We start from the raw sequence: 14,961 nt of genomic DNA on the forward strand, positions 1-14,961 counted from the left end.
TAGCGTCTCTCTCCCCCCCCCCCCCCCCCCCCCTTCCAAATATCTACATCTTAGGCTATTGGCTTGATTATTTGGAAAGTTAAACATCCAACTAGGTGGCACAGTGAGAGACTGAGAATTAGGATCCTAGCTAAGGTAAGGGCACTGCATACACAGCTGGTGACATATAACTCCTGGATCTGCATGACCTGTGATTTGGAGGTACAATAATAAACAGCCCTTAACAGATTATGCTGTCTGGATACTAGCAGCTTTCAGTGTGCAGATGGTGATGCTGTCAGGAAATGTCAGCCTTTGGTCTCTAAACGTCCGTCACATTTCATTAGGGCGCACAGATGACTGTGTTCCCTCCATCACTGAGGCTCGACAGCAGATAACAAACGAGTTCTGCTGGTAATCGCCCTGTTCCTTATTATTTCGTGATCCATTCGTTTCACCCAAGCACCCATACCTACAGAAGCAAAAAATGCTTCCATGTAGGAATTTTCACATTGTTGGTAACAATAAATGTGTCATCACTCAGAGAGATGCCAAATGCTCTGCAGAAGGGCAAAGAAACTCAATTTCCTTCCAGTATGCGTCTCTAGAGGAACAACGCATCAGCCTAAGGATTCAGTGTATGTTTGCAGACACCTATAGGAGACAGACAATTCCTCTTTGTTTTGCGACTGTCCCTTTGGGTATTAGACTGTACCATGTCTCTCCAGCTGTCATTTTGCCTCCACCTTGGACTGAAACTCCAACAGTGCAGATGCAAGGAGAACAGGTGGTATAAAGGGACATGAACAAGACATGGTTTTGCCCTAGCAGTACAAGAGCATAGCTAAAAACCCTACTCCCTCCCCAGCCTTCCTGGCACACAGTAGTGGAGCAACAGCTGAAGTGACATGGTCTGGGGACCCTAGCCTCTTCTGTTACATCACCTTCCTGATCAAATATAGGAGGACCCCACCAGACCACCAATACAGAAAGGAACAGGAAAAAAGGCCAGAGGTGGACACTGAAGACCCTTGAAAACATCACTTCAAACTCTGAGATGATGCTAGAGCTACAGAGCTGGTCTGAGGATGCAATTTTCCTACAGATTTTTCCCATAGATCTTTATGCCTTTTAACATAAATCACTTACGGTATGTTTTTGCAGAGAACATTCTTTTGGGTGAAATGAAGCAACAGTTTCTTTTGGGGGAATAAATTACCATCAGAAGCTTGCCCAACCCAGAGCAGATCCTCGCTGCTCAGTCTTTCTTGCCTGTTTTATGTGTGCTTTATGGATTAAAAAAACCCCACCAAACAACACAGTAATTTTGGGGTGAACGCTTTCTGATAAATGAAACCTAGTGCCTGTGTGTGATAGCAGAAAGCCTGTGATATAATGTGGCATGAAGCCCACAGCTGAACATATATGTCAGACTGTCAGCACTGTTTTCATAGTCCAGTACAACTCCACACCAAAAGTCTTGTATGCTACTCCTGGTTGTTTCTGCTTTGCTGATTAGGCTTTTGCATGTATATGTGGGAGAGAGAGACAGGTTGATACCACACTTCGTCTTTTTAAAAAGTCTTTCTTCTGCTGTTAATAGAAAACCATTAACTTACCTGGAAACAAAGAAAACTTGTTTTGGCTGCAGCTGAAAGGAATCAAGGGATGAGGGAGCAGCTGCACTTTTGTGTTCACATTTGGTACATTGATAGGTTCAGAAACCATTAGTAACTTCAGAAAACAAAGATTTCCAAAGGTGTTTTCTGGACCGTGTTAGAGCAGGAGTAGCTAATAAATATTCAGTAGGCTTTACTTTCAACAGACACCTTTCCTGTGTGCTTATAAATGAACTTCTTATGATCTTACTCTCTATCATCCACAGTGGTCCTAAAATCTTGTGTGAGCAGCTTCTGGTTTTACATATATCTTCAACTACACCTCCTAGAGACAAATCAGTGATAGGGAGCTGTCATTTTCTAGCAAATGGGGTAAGGGATTCTTGCAAGTCATCTGTTTTCACAGACTAGCTCTACCTGTCCCTCTGCAAAAAGGCAGCCTGCCAAGTTAGTGATTATGCATCACTCTATACCCATCACAGCATATCAAGAAAAAAAGCCGCAGGCCCCCAGCTGCGCTTTAGAAATTGTATGTGCTTATGTTTTAATTTTGTTAAAGGCACATGATGTTTCTGCAAGAACAACACCTGGAGGAGCACTGGCTCTAGGTCATTCCCGTTTTGAAATCTGCAGTATATTTTAAAAATTATTATTATTTTGGAAGAGGTATGTAAATAAATCAATACTTTGAACGAGGTGTAGAAATTTTTTCCTATTTGCTGAGTAAATCTTAGTCATGTTTGCCTTTATTTCTGAACCTGGTTGCAGTTAATGAGTCCGAGCTTCTAAAAGTTCCTGGCAGGATTCTCACCATCTTGAAAGGACCCTGGATTTCACCCAATTAGACTGCTAACACTGGCTTCAAAGCTGCTGCTGCTTACACGTTATACAAATCGCAGTCCATATCTTGGCAACAAACTATATTCAACAATGCACAATGAGCTCAGGTGAACCTGAGTTACCCATTTATGTGAACATCTGAGGTAAGTGGTGGAGTTTTCTTTGCCTGAATCCCTAAGAAAGCAAGGTTTATGTGCTCACATTAGCTGTCTGTGTTTGTGCCTCCTGACAGCTTTTTTATCTGTTGGCCCATGCAACAAAACCTGACAGAAGGGTCTCAGGATGTGACACCCCTTCCCACATGAAGATGGAGCATCCTGGGAAAAATAGTGGGGAAGGCTTGATTTTGAGGGATGCTTTAAGGAAAATACATTTCCCCTGAGCATGTTTGAGCTACACACTCTTTTAGTCTCAGATATATATAACTCAGTTACTCTAGGGTTCATGTTATTATTTATAATAGGTCGTACTTTATTTTAAGACATTTCAGTACAGATGAGTTTTTGGAGTTCTGGGTGGGGCTTTTTAAGGTTTTAAATTCCTTACATAAATTACAGGAGGACTCTTTATTTGAGACCTAGACAGCAGTATTTGACAGAATTATGCTATCTAAGCCAATTTACAAAAGAAAAATACTCTCTTCATAGGTGCATTCTGCAAAGAACTGGAAATAATAAAATTCACACATTTTTACAAAAGGAAGAGAACAAAGAGTTCCTAAAACATGGGAATTCATTCACTTCACACAATATTCTCCATATAAACATGGTATACTCAACTTGTTATCAAGTTTCATACCTTCAGTAATGCTTAAAACTTTGTAAGACACACACACACACACACACACAAAATCATAAAAAGTTGCTGGAATCAAACTGTGAATATAGGTACTTTAGTACTAAGATACAGGAACAAATGAAATTTCCTTCCTTTTCTTCTCCTTTGCCATTATGTTTTTTAGCTAAAAGCTACATTTATGACCAAAGAACTTGTCATTTATACTTTGTTGCAGCTTACTCTTCAAAGAACGCATTACATCATAAGCTGCAGCACATACAAGATCTGATTGCTCTTAACATTCAAACCATATCATAAGAAACTCCTCATATTGTAAAAGAAATCTTAGTATTATATATTTATTCACTGGAGGTTTCTCTCAGTCCTTTTAATGTACAATATACAAGTTCCAGCTATGCAGTCTTCAGGTGACGCACAGATAGAAATTCCCAGAACATGGAAAACATGTTAAAACCCTTTCAATTGCAAATACAAATTAGCCACTTGGTGAAGATATGCCTCAGCATTTCTGAACATTCAAGTGACATATACTTAGCAGTCTTAAACACTTGAAAAATGACTGAAAATTCAAATGATGACAGCATATTATTTTCTCGCTATAATGCTTTCCTGCGTTACTAGCCACCAGTGTGGCATTTGCCAAAGTTGTATCACTGTAGTCAGTCTCTACATTTGTAAATATTCCCAATTCCCCTTCACTGCATTCTGAAAATATTCAGATGATGGAGAATTCTCCTATCCTGCTAATGAACAGTAACTCTTAGGAATATTTGAATAACTCCTGGAAGTATTTGATATTTCCATGAATTGCGGCATCAGAGGAAAAACACGTCTTTCCTAAAGAAGTCTTTGATTCCTTTCTACAAAGGGATGCCAGCAATACAAGAAGTTTTATTTTACCAGGATATATAGCTCTGGTTTTGTGTGGATGCTAGAAAACAAGGTTATTTCATTAGTGGTTGCAGTCAAGCAGTTTAAATAAGGTCAATATCTCAGAGGGTTTTTTTTCAAAAGTTTTGCATTTAGTTTTCCTTTTAAACATTGCTTTAACCTCACAAGCAACACCTTTCCCTTTCTGTTTCCATCACAGAGCCCTGCAGCTTCCTCAGCCATGCAGGCAGCACTGCACTGTGCCGCACTGTGCCACACCGCAGAAACCCCTGGAGCTGGCTCATGCAACTCTGCATGGCTGGTAGCTCTGCACGGGAACTTCAGGGAGCTCTGGTGATGATGTCCCCCTAGAAACAGCTAGAATTCTCCAGAGGGTCTTTAGTTCTTCACTGAATGTTTGCAATAAAACATACTGAACTCAGTGTGTGGCAAAGACTTGCTGTTTTCAAAGCCAACTTTTGAGGCTTTTACTTCTTTGTGTATTTTTTTACCAGGATTGTAACTGCTAAAACAGTGTCTGGGAAATATAATGCAACAGGCAACTTCTTATGGGATTCTGTTAATGGTTTTTGTTTGAGTATTTTTAATTCAGTCAAAACAAACTGAGAATTTTGAACTCTATCACAGGTTTTCTTAGAGGATTTGATTTTCAGGCTTGCTTTCTACACTGCATGTAAGGTTCAGTCAACAGTTACCTCAAATACAATAAAAGGCTTTTGCAAGACAAAGGGGAAGACCAATTCTTTCTAAGAGAAAAAGCAACGGATGGATTAAAACTGTGGGGGGTGAGAGGGGGTGGGGGGGCAGTTTTAACAGTAGAGAAACTGGAGGTTTTCCAAGTTAAGGTGGAAAAGGCTGCTGGGAGGGATTGTGGAGTCTCCCTTCCCAGAGAACAGGTGAAAAAAAAACTGTCAGAAACAACTAGCTGTAACTGCTCCTGTCCTAAGATCATGAATGGGTTAGAAGCCTTCCCAGCAACCTTTCAGACACTTTTTTTTTTTTTTTTTAATGACTCTGTGTAGCGTTCGCCGCATATCAAGGTGCCACGATTAGATCACTGATCACCCCCCAGACCAGGGAAAGAGACAGATAACACACACAGTGTGAGCGCCAACTTCCGCCTTTTATTGCGCAGTCAATTCCTTTTATACTAACAAGGGTAGGTGGGATTACAGACACATCATAAGGCTGCGACTAACCCTCTAACTTTCCGTGACATCGCGAGATCTTCCGAACGCCGAACCCTACAACTCTGTGATTGTTTAGTGTTGTTATCTACATCATACCGTGAGGATGACCGAGTGCTTGCACAGGTTGCCCAGGGAGGTTGTGGGGTCTCCATCCTTGGAGATACTCAGAAGCCATCTGGACAAAGTCCTGGGCAACTGACTCCAGGAGTCCCTGCTTGAGCAGGGCGGGGTGGAGCAGATGACCTCCAGAGGTCCCTTCCAGCCTCAGCCGTTCTGTGATCCTGTGAAATTTGATTGATTCAGTCTCTCCTCATTCTTATGAGATGCAAACAAAATTTAAAGAAATAAGGGACTGTCCTTGGAATAAGGGACACATCACAACAGGCAGAAGATTGTTAAAGAGACCTTTGTGATAACCTCACTCCACAAGAGGCCTCAGTGTGAGCTCAGCTCCTACTGCATACTACAAGTTTCCTTGGGCTGCAGGATAAAAGTTTTAATGGATTTAAGGGGGAACAGGCATGGAGAAGAAATCCATGGAGGGTTGCTAAATACAAAAATACTTAGAGACCTATGGAAATTGGAGCTGAAAATGGTTAGAGACTGGGAGAATATTCAAAAGCTCGGCTTTGCTTGCTTGGTTTCTACTCTTCCCTTGGTGTTTGCATGAAGGCAGAGCCTCAAGGTGAGGGGGGGGGGTCTCACCACAGCCTCTGCCCCCATGCATGAGCCAGGGGAGGACCAGTCACCTCCTCCCCCTGCCCAGGGAAAGCAAAGCCCAGCTCATGGCCCAGGGAGGACCTTGGCTGCCACAACAGAGGTCCGCACCGGAGAGTCAGGAGATCTGTCACGGCTGGTGGTAGCAGGTAAGCATACGTGCAGCTCCTGTGACTGCCCTAACTGTATATAAAGCATCTATCAGCAAGGAATCAATCAGACATAGCTGGTGATGCTCCACTCTGCAATTTAGATTATAAGTCACTGTTTAAGTCTTTTTTAAGCAGATGATGTGACAGGTCAGTTATTGCAGTTGTTAATGTTTAGTGCTCTATTTCAAAATCAGGTTGTCTGCCGCCACAGGTCTGTATTGTTCCCCTTTGCTGATGTCAAGCAGAACCCTTTTAAATCAATCAATTATAAGAAGAATATTTTCCTGTGCCCTTTACTAAGGAAATGTATTCTAACTCAATGCAAATGGGATAAAACTATTAAAAAAAGATTTCCTGTTCCAGCCAAGGCTCTCGGGTTCCATTCAGTCTTACACTACACTATTTTATGCTGAAGTATGGGCTTTGTTTCAGGAAATTAATATATTCACAATCACAGAGTCCAGAGGTAGAACTGAACAAGGAATAGCGCAGAACTCATTTTGGTGTGTGCCCTCTAAACTCCTTCCTTTGCTAAAGTTGTGTCTGTAGTCTGTAAGTGCAGCGTGACTGGCAGCTGCCACGCAAAACACGGCATTGCATGATATGCTTGGAAATGACTGATGGAGCCCCATCATGTGATGCTCAGTGTTTATCCATAGTGAAATATGGTACTCCCAGTGAGACTCCTATCCTAGGGTGATGAGTGGTCCACGGGGAGTCCAGAGGTGAGAAGATGAGAGCAGAAGGGCAGGGCTCAGCCAAAACTGGAGTCACAGCCCACACCTACCCCTCCCACATCGCTAACTCCAAAACAGGGAATGAAAACAGTCCTGTAGATGTGCACCACCAATGGCCCAAAGAGGGGATAAGAGAATGGCTGAGCCAGAGCCAGGGCAGTTTCCCTCAGTGTCCAGTACTCTGTCTCTGAAAAGGAATAGACACAAATGAGAGGGGTGCTACAGAGGGCTGGTGTTGAAAAGCTGCTATTACAAGGCCAGAAATAAAGTTTCTGGACTTAAATTCTGGCTAAGTAGGAAGAAATTAATGTTATTCTGTGCAATTTTTGTCAAAATGCAGAAAACATGTTATTGAAATGCACAATTTATGTTGAATGTGTTTAATAAAACCTGTGACTCAACTCTCTGGAGGGAAAGTATACAATTCGTTGATATTCCCTGCAGGGAAAAAAACCCAAAACCCAGCAGTTACAAGACAGAACTAAAGCTCTGTGCAGTGGGGTTATCTTTCTTAACATTGTTTTTTCCTGGCAGCTGTAAGCCATGCATGAAGTCTTAGTAAGTATTTGCTTAGCATGACTAATAAAAGATGGTAGAGGATGGGAATCTTTTCATAGAGTAAAAATATTTTTTTGATCTTACCACAAGCTAGCACCAGAAGTAAAAACTCTGAGATTATTGGAGTTACACAGTTGGTAAAGACATTTCTGAGATATTAGTTGGTGAAGGTGTAAAAATAAAAACATATTCAATTTTTTAACTGAGAAGTTACTAGAAAAAAGAACAAAATTCACTCTTAATGAGTGGGCTGAAAATAATCAAGAACTGAAGCTAAGAAAGGTCCAGCAATGACAGATGCATTTACATGAATCATACAAAGTGTTTAATTTCACAATAACATGGGCTTTGATGTAAAATATATAAAATGTGTTAGTGAAACTCATTTTAACACTAATGTGGAAGTAAGTTATCTGTGTGATAATACAACCTGTTTGTTCTTCTGGTTATAATTTTCTCTGTATTGGTCCCTCCCCCACCATGGTGTGATTTATCTCAATTTCACTGTCATCCTCTTAATGAAGTTAGCCAAGATCCTCCAGTATTAAATTACAGAGAGCACACAGGCCAACGATTTGGAGCTCTAAGCTCTTTAAACTGGCAGTTCCTTCTTGGGGCAAATCTCTTTATTAAAGATTTATTTCATTTGCCCTTTGAAACTAGTGAATTACCATCAATTTGAAAGTTTTGCTAAGGTTATTCCCTGGCAAAAGAGGGGAAGTGGAATCAATCTCTCCTGCTGCAGAGCTGTTTCTTGATATCTGTATCAGGCAACCTTTAAAGAAATTGGATTGTAGTCAGGTTTCTGACACAGCCATATTATATTTTTTTTTCAACATGACTGCAGTCTGGTTTATTTTAGAGCTGTTTAAAATGGGATAATTAGTGCACCAATTAAATGGATTGTGAAAGGCTGCAGCTGCCTGCTGCAGAGCATGCTGCACCCCAGTCTGCCCCAGAAGGAGTCGGGGATGCAAGATGGACGTTCCCATGAAGCAAGGAAAGGCAGTGCCCGGCTTGGTTGGCATGCTTAGTTGGAGCAGCTCTAACCGAGGTCCTGCTCTTCAGCTGCTTTGGGGATCCCTGAAGCTCTCTGCTCAAGCCTTGGTCACCCTCACAGCCTTGGCATTTTCTGAACAATTTCCCAGGATGAAAGCAGCACTACAAGCAAGGGTACAAGATCACTGCTGCTACCCTACACGCTTTCTTGATCTGACGACTTGTCACAGGCGGCTCGTGTCATTTTCAGCAGCCCTCCCTTCAGTATTTTTCAGCCCAAATATTAAAATTTAACTGTTTTCTCAACATTTAAATTATTTTTGAGGCTCTATGAGGCAATAGTTGAGGTTTTGAAAGGGGTCCAGCTTCTCTGAGCACAACACCCATGTTAACAGGTCCTTAATTAGATGCCTAAGGTTAAACTGTGTTATGAACCCTTTTCCCTGAGCTTTGAACAAGTGAAGTTTTAGTTTTCCCTTGCTCGCCCTCTCTGTGTGTGTTTTTACAGCATAATCTGAGCCCTTGCAAGCTCTGAACATTTTAGATGAGTAAAACTGCCTGGGTATCCTCAAACACTTACACAGCAATCTAGAGCTTCCCGCCTTTTGGCAGCAGGATAAGGCAGCTTCTGCACAAGCAGCGCTGCCCTGAGGGTCTCTTCAGCCTGCGAGAGGTGAACAAGCCACCCCTCCGAATCAGCAATGCAGATGAGCTTCCTCTATTTTTCTCCCTGAATGAGCATATTATTCTGGGCACTGCAAAGAAAATGGCACTCAACCAAGATTTTTATTTCTTTATTGCACTTCAGCTAACTCAGAGCAAGTGGCATTTTAGAGCTTCCTCCAAAAAGAGAATCCCTATATTTGACACAGGACAACTGACCATAAGCAACTGTGCTTACGAGACAATCCATCTCCCCATTTGGTACTCATTAGGCAGGAATCAGAAGTAAATTAATATCTTTTATTTCTGAAACACTCTCTATTTGATACTTTTATCTACTTTTTCCTACCTGGTACCCAAGTAGGGAAAGGTAGTAGGGTAGCTGGCAGTTTCATGCGTGCAGACCCAGTGCAGGGGGGACCCAGGGACTGTGGGTGGCATGGGCAAGCAGCAAAGGGGCACCATGGCAGATGAAACCATGCCAGCACCAGCTTTGCTGGCTGGTTGGGAAGGTTTCATGATTCAGATCAGACGGAGATTCTACACATAGGGTTTGGAGAAGAGAAGTTGCCTCTCTCATGAACATTGTGAGCAGGAGTTTTCTGCTCCTCATCCTGTGGTTGTGCACACCAGTCAGGAGAGCGTACTGAGTTTAGGAGAGAGGAAGCATTTCGGGTGCTCTGTCTTTTCCTCTTGGCTGGTGTAGGCATCACTTCAGTACATCCTGACTCTTCTGAATTACAGCACCCTTCTGCCAACACACTGACCAGAGCAGAGGTTGTCCAGCCTCTGACCTGCAGCCTGTGTCTGTCTTCAAACCGAAAAACTTACTCCCAGCCTCCTGCAGAAGCAGTTAAGTTGTGGGATTTGGGATCCTGCTGCAATACGCTTTTAACAGCTGCCAATGGCTTGAGCCTGGGTTTCCCGGAGTCCCTGCAGCCCTTCCTTCCCCAGGTATCTTTCATCTGAAAATCTTTCACTTGGCTCATCAGGGAAAGGAAGGTTGATGGAGCAGTAGGGTAGGATGGCAAAAGCACAGTATCACAGTCAGACCCATGCATGTGGCCACACCTACACCTGAGGAACTCCCAACAGAGGTAGGAAAAGGGACAGGAAGTCCTGTGGGAAAAGGATCTGTGCAATCAGGTGTGAATTCCTTCATTTCACTACTCTCTGAGCAGCTTGCCTAAGAAAGCAAAACAACAATGCTCTTTGTGGTTAAACAGAGTTTTCCTCCTTGCAACAGTACTAATAAGCACATTTCTTGAGGTCTCAGAAGAATGCTAAAGCAAATTACATCATTTCCTTCTCTTCAAAAAGGGAAGCAAAATGCAAGTGTGGACTCCTCAAAGATGAATTAATGTGATTTTAGAAGGACATGCCAATAGGTTCGAATGAGAGGCCCCAATTTCATAGTTAGGTATTACAGAGAAACAGTGTGGGACTACTGGGTTTCCACTTAATCATCATTTAGTTTAGGTTCTCATCAGTTTACATGAGAATTTGTTTTAAAATTTGACTGTCTAGCAAGGAGAGGAAGATCTCCTGAGATTTTTTGAGTACCTTTCCTGCCTTCTTTTCTGAAGCTATTTCTTTTTTTTCTGAGCACTTCAGCCACCCTCCCAGGTGAAGGTGTTTGTAACAGCAATTGTCTCTGATTTCTGCGAATATTCAAGTGGGCCAGAAAGGATAGGAGAGATATAGCTGTCTCCTGCCTCTCTGACAGCTGCAGTCCAGCCTCCCATGTATCTCCATCCCATCTTTGCCAGCCTGCTCCAACAGCCCCAGAGTGTTGCCCATGTCCTTGGTTGTGTTTCTGGCACCCGTAATTGTCTCTTATGGAAACCTTAGCTCAGGCTGCAAAGCTGGAAGAGAGGTGGTAAAAGGCTTTTTAACAGAGACCAGCAACAGGTAGCAATCCTGATCACAGTGTGTGAGACTGTGTGTGGCCTGCAGCCCTGCAGGAATATGTCCCACTTTTGTCCTTCATCTACCGTTGTCATCTTAGATCAGAAACTAGTCGGATCCTTGCTAGCATAGAAAGCCAATGGGGAAAACCGCAGATTTTTAGTGGTTTGGTGCACCTTTTCATCATTGTTAAAATAGAAGAACTGCTGCATCACTTGACAGACAGAGAAGCTGTTTGTAAGTTTGCTCAGCGAAGAAGATGCTTGCAGTTATTTTAGGGCAACTGCTCTGGAGGTGAAATAATGAATTTGACATTTAGGGATACTGATGACAATTATTGTCCTCAGTTACTGAGACTGAGAAGCCACTTGCTTTTTTTTATGGAGGACTAATAGCTTAATATTCATTTCAAGTCAGAGGTAAGTATCCTGCTGGAAGGTAGATCAATAGTGCTCGTCTGTCCTGGTTTCAGCTGGGATAGAGTTAATTTTCTTTCTAGTAGCTGGTATAGTGTAATGTTTTGGATTCAGTATAATAATGTTGATAACACACTGATGTTTTCAGTTGTTGCTAAGTAGTGTTTAGATTAAGTCAAGGATTTTTCAGCTTCTCATGCCCAGCCAGCAAGAAGGCTGGAGGGGCACAAGAAGTTGGGAGGGGACACAGCCAGGACAGCTGACCCAAACTGGCCAACAGGGTATTCCATACCATGTGACATCATGTCCAGTATATAAACTGGGGGGAGTTGGCCGGAGGGGATGGATTGCTGCTCAGGAACTAACTGGGCATTGGTTGGCGAGTGGTGAGCAATTGCATCATGCATCATTTGTTTTGTATATTCCAATTCTTTTATTATTGTAATTCTATTATTGTTATTATTATAATTATTAGTTTCTTCCTTTCTGTTCTATTAAACTGTTTGAGTTTTGATTTTTTGGTGTGAGGTTGGTTTTTCCTTTTTTCCCGATTCTCTCCCCCATCCCACTGGGTGGGGGGGACTGAGTAAGTGGCTGCGTGGTGCTTAGTTGCTGGCTGGGGTTAAACCACGACACCATCACAATTTGTAATGAGAAACTGTTGATCATACATGCCACTCCCTGACGCCTAACTGAGGTTTTATAGCACAGAAAATACATGAGGATATTAAAGTCTTGCACAGTGACCTGAGGAGGGGGCAGACAGAGAATACTTACTCAAATGTCAATTAAGAATTTTCCACATCAACACACCTTTTCCACCTCTTGCCATTATATATTGAAATACTATAGGATACTTCAAATCACTATTTTCCTTTTGACTATTTATCACAGTTCTGAGTATTTATTTTTAATGTCTTCTGTAGATAAAAGATCATAAATCTTCTAGCTCAAAATGTTTTCCAAACAGAATATTAAAATATTTAGATTATTTTGACACCATTGGGCTAACTCTTCTGAGTGATCCTCTATTCTAATCCTGATCTATGACTCACACTGAGGATGAGGGAGAGAGAGGGTTTTTTTTTCTTCTTCTTCTTGGAAACCCAAGAAGCTGGATTGGTAAAAGCATGTCGGAAGAGGGGAGAGGGCCTTTGGTCATAAGGATGAAGGAGACTGCCCTGTGGTTAGTGAGAATTTTGTGCCCAAGTGAGTGTTAAATATCATGACAGGAAAGAATTGCCCTCAGGCACAAAGTTGGCAGGAGAGTAGTCAATAAACAGGTCTATGTACCTGCACTATTTCTAGTAGAAGCTGAGTCCCTCCAGAAATGGCAAGAGAGACATTTGAGCAGTTGTTTCATCTATGTAGCACATTTTGAAGAGCTGGAACCTGCATTTCTGTGACTTTCACAGGGTGCCAATGAAGTCACCACATTACCCTGAAAAGTACAATAGCATCCCCTAAAACATAGGCCAGCAGAAGGACTTCTCAGAAGTTATCTAAGGGCAATAAGTTGGAGGGAAAAATTCTGGAGCAATGAGGTACTGTAAAACCAGCAATTAAAAGTTGTTCTTAAAGTGCAGTGCTAATGGGAGCTAGCTTCAGAACTGGAGTCCTATGGTTGATGTATTTAAAGTAGTATTTTCCTTGAATGACAGCATCTGGAAAAATCTCTCTTTTAAGTGGATTCTCCAGTGTCTGGTAATGTACGAGCTCCCACAGTAGGCTCTCCCTGAGCTGGGGCACATGGTGTATGCAGCCATCTGTTTTCACAGACTTTGTGAGAGCTTAATTTGTCTGAGATCACTAGACCTTTGTCCAACCTGTATGAAAGCGGACGAGAGACTCAGCAAACTTCATCTTCCCATTTCTGATGATCTGAAAGCTCTCTAGCCATGTATTTAGAAAAGCCTTAATTTGAACATTTATTTTAGTGCAATTGCCTAATGTTTTCTGGTAATAGAATTTTTTTATCTCACTTATGGCTCTGCCAGTAATGCCATTTATCAATGGACATTGTGAAGGCCTGTATTTTGTCTAGCTTGTGACATTTTAATGTAGTCAGCAAGTCACAAAATTTTGGTCAGCCATCCTCTGATAATCAGGGCCTTGGAGAGATGGCAAATCAAACACTGAGAATCAGTTGTCATTTTTAAAATCTTGGTTTATGCTCATATTAAAATGCTCATTAAAATAAAAAAAGGGGGGGGGGGGGTAATGGTGAAGCCTGTGAGGTAGGAAAAATACCTGTGAACAAGAATGGCAGGATTCAGACTGCAGTAGTTGCCATCAGGTAAAACCCACATATAGACTTGTTTTTGGGCTGTACAGCATAGTCTAAACATGGACAGGCTCCAAGTGAGGTTTTTCTGGAGATGATGATTGCCTACAGCATCTACATGTCTTTTTCTAGGTGCTTGAATATCCAGACCAGTGTCTACTATACACTTCCAATTTTAAAACACTAGGCTCTATTGCACGGTAGGGACAGAGACGACTTCTTGTTCCAGCTGAGTTGCTGAAACACAAAAACACATGATGGTTTCCAAGTTTTGATTTTCTCAGGCATCTCTTACCCTCACATAGTATGGGGTAAATATTACTCATGAAAAAAAAACATTAGGGTACAGTTAAATATTAGGAACTACTGCTTTCAGGTCAAAACAACAAGAGCACAGTTTTATTCCTTGGCTTCAAGAATGAAGGACAGTGACTGCTGAAACTATACATGCTTAAGGTGGGGAATCCTACTTCACAGATCCACAAGAAGATTTAGGTTAAAAATTGTGAAAAGTTATGCAAAGCCCTTCTGAACAGTCAAGGCAGAGCACCTAGATAGCGTAGTGTTCAGCAGCATAATACCATGGCTGTATATTTGATGTCCCAGACCCTGCAGGCTTGGGATGGCACAACATGGGGTAGAGTTCATAGTGCATTTGGGTATTGCTCAGCATGGGGGAAATAATGTGTGCTACCAAGGCTTCCATAAGTTTGTTAGCAAGATATCAGCAAGTTACCTTTGTGTGAAGATTGCAGGCTGCTGTTTCAGGTCAAGTCATTCTGCAATGCCATCTCAAGGTGGTGATTTCCTTCTGAGTAGGGAGCTGCAAGAGACAGGGTGAGGGATTATGTTGTGCTCCCCCACTGTGCTCCTGCTCACACTGCACTCAGTTCATTGACCAGGCAGTCACAAGCCTTTAACATGATTGTCCAGGAAAAAAAACCCACAATGGTTTGGCTGATAGCAGAGAGACACTTTTCTTTAACTGAAAAACTCAAAACCCACCCTCAGGTGACTCCCTGATGACTACTATCACCAAATTATGTAGACTGAAAGTAATTTATGTTCTTTTTGCCCCAGTAGACTATTAACCTTATTCATATAACTGGTCATCACGAAATGCTGGGAATCCTTAAGGATTATCTTGGAAAAAATGTTCAGGTGTACAACAACTTTTTACTTTGAACGAATGTCATGGGGGATCACAGAG

Source organism: Haliaeetus leucocephalus, unplaced genomic scaffold, assembly GCF_000737465.1.
Source record: "Haliaeetus leucocephalus isolate CR32 unplaced genomic scaffold, Haliaeetus_leucocephalus-4.0 Scaffold1007, whole genome shotgun sequence".
NCBI classification, from domain to species: Eukaryota; Metazoa; Chordata; class Aves; order Accipitriformes; family Accipitridae; genus Haliaeetus; species Haliaeetus leucocephalus.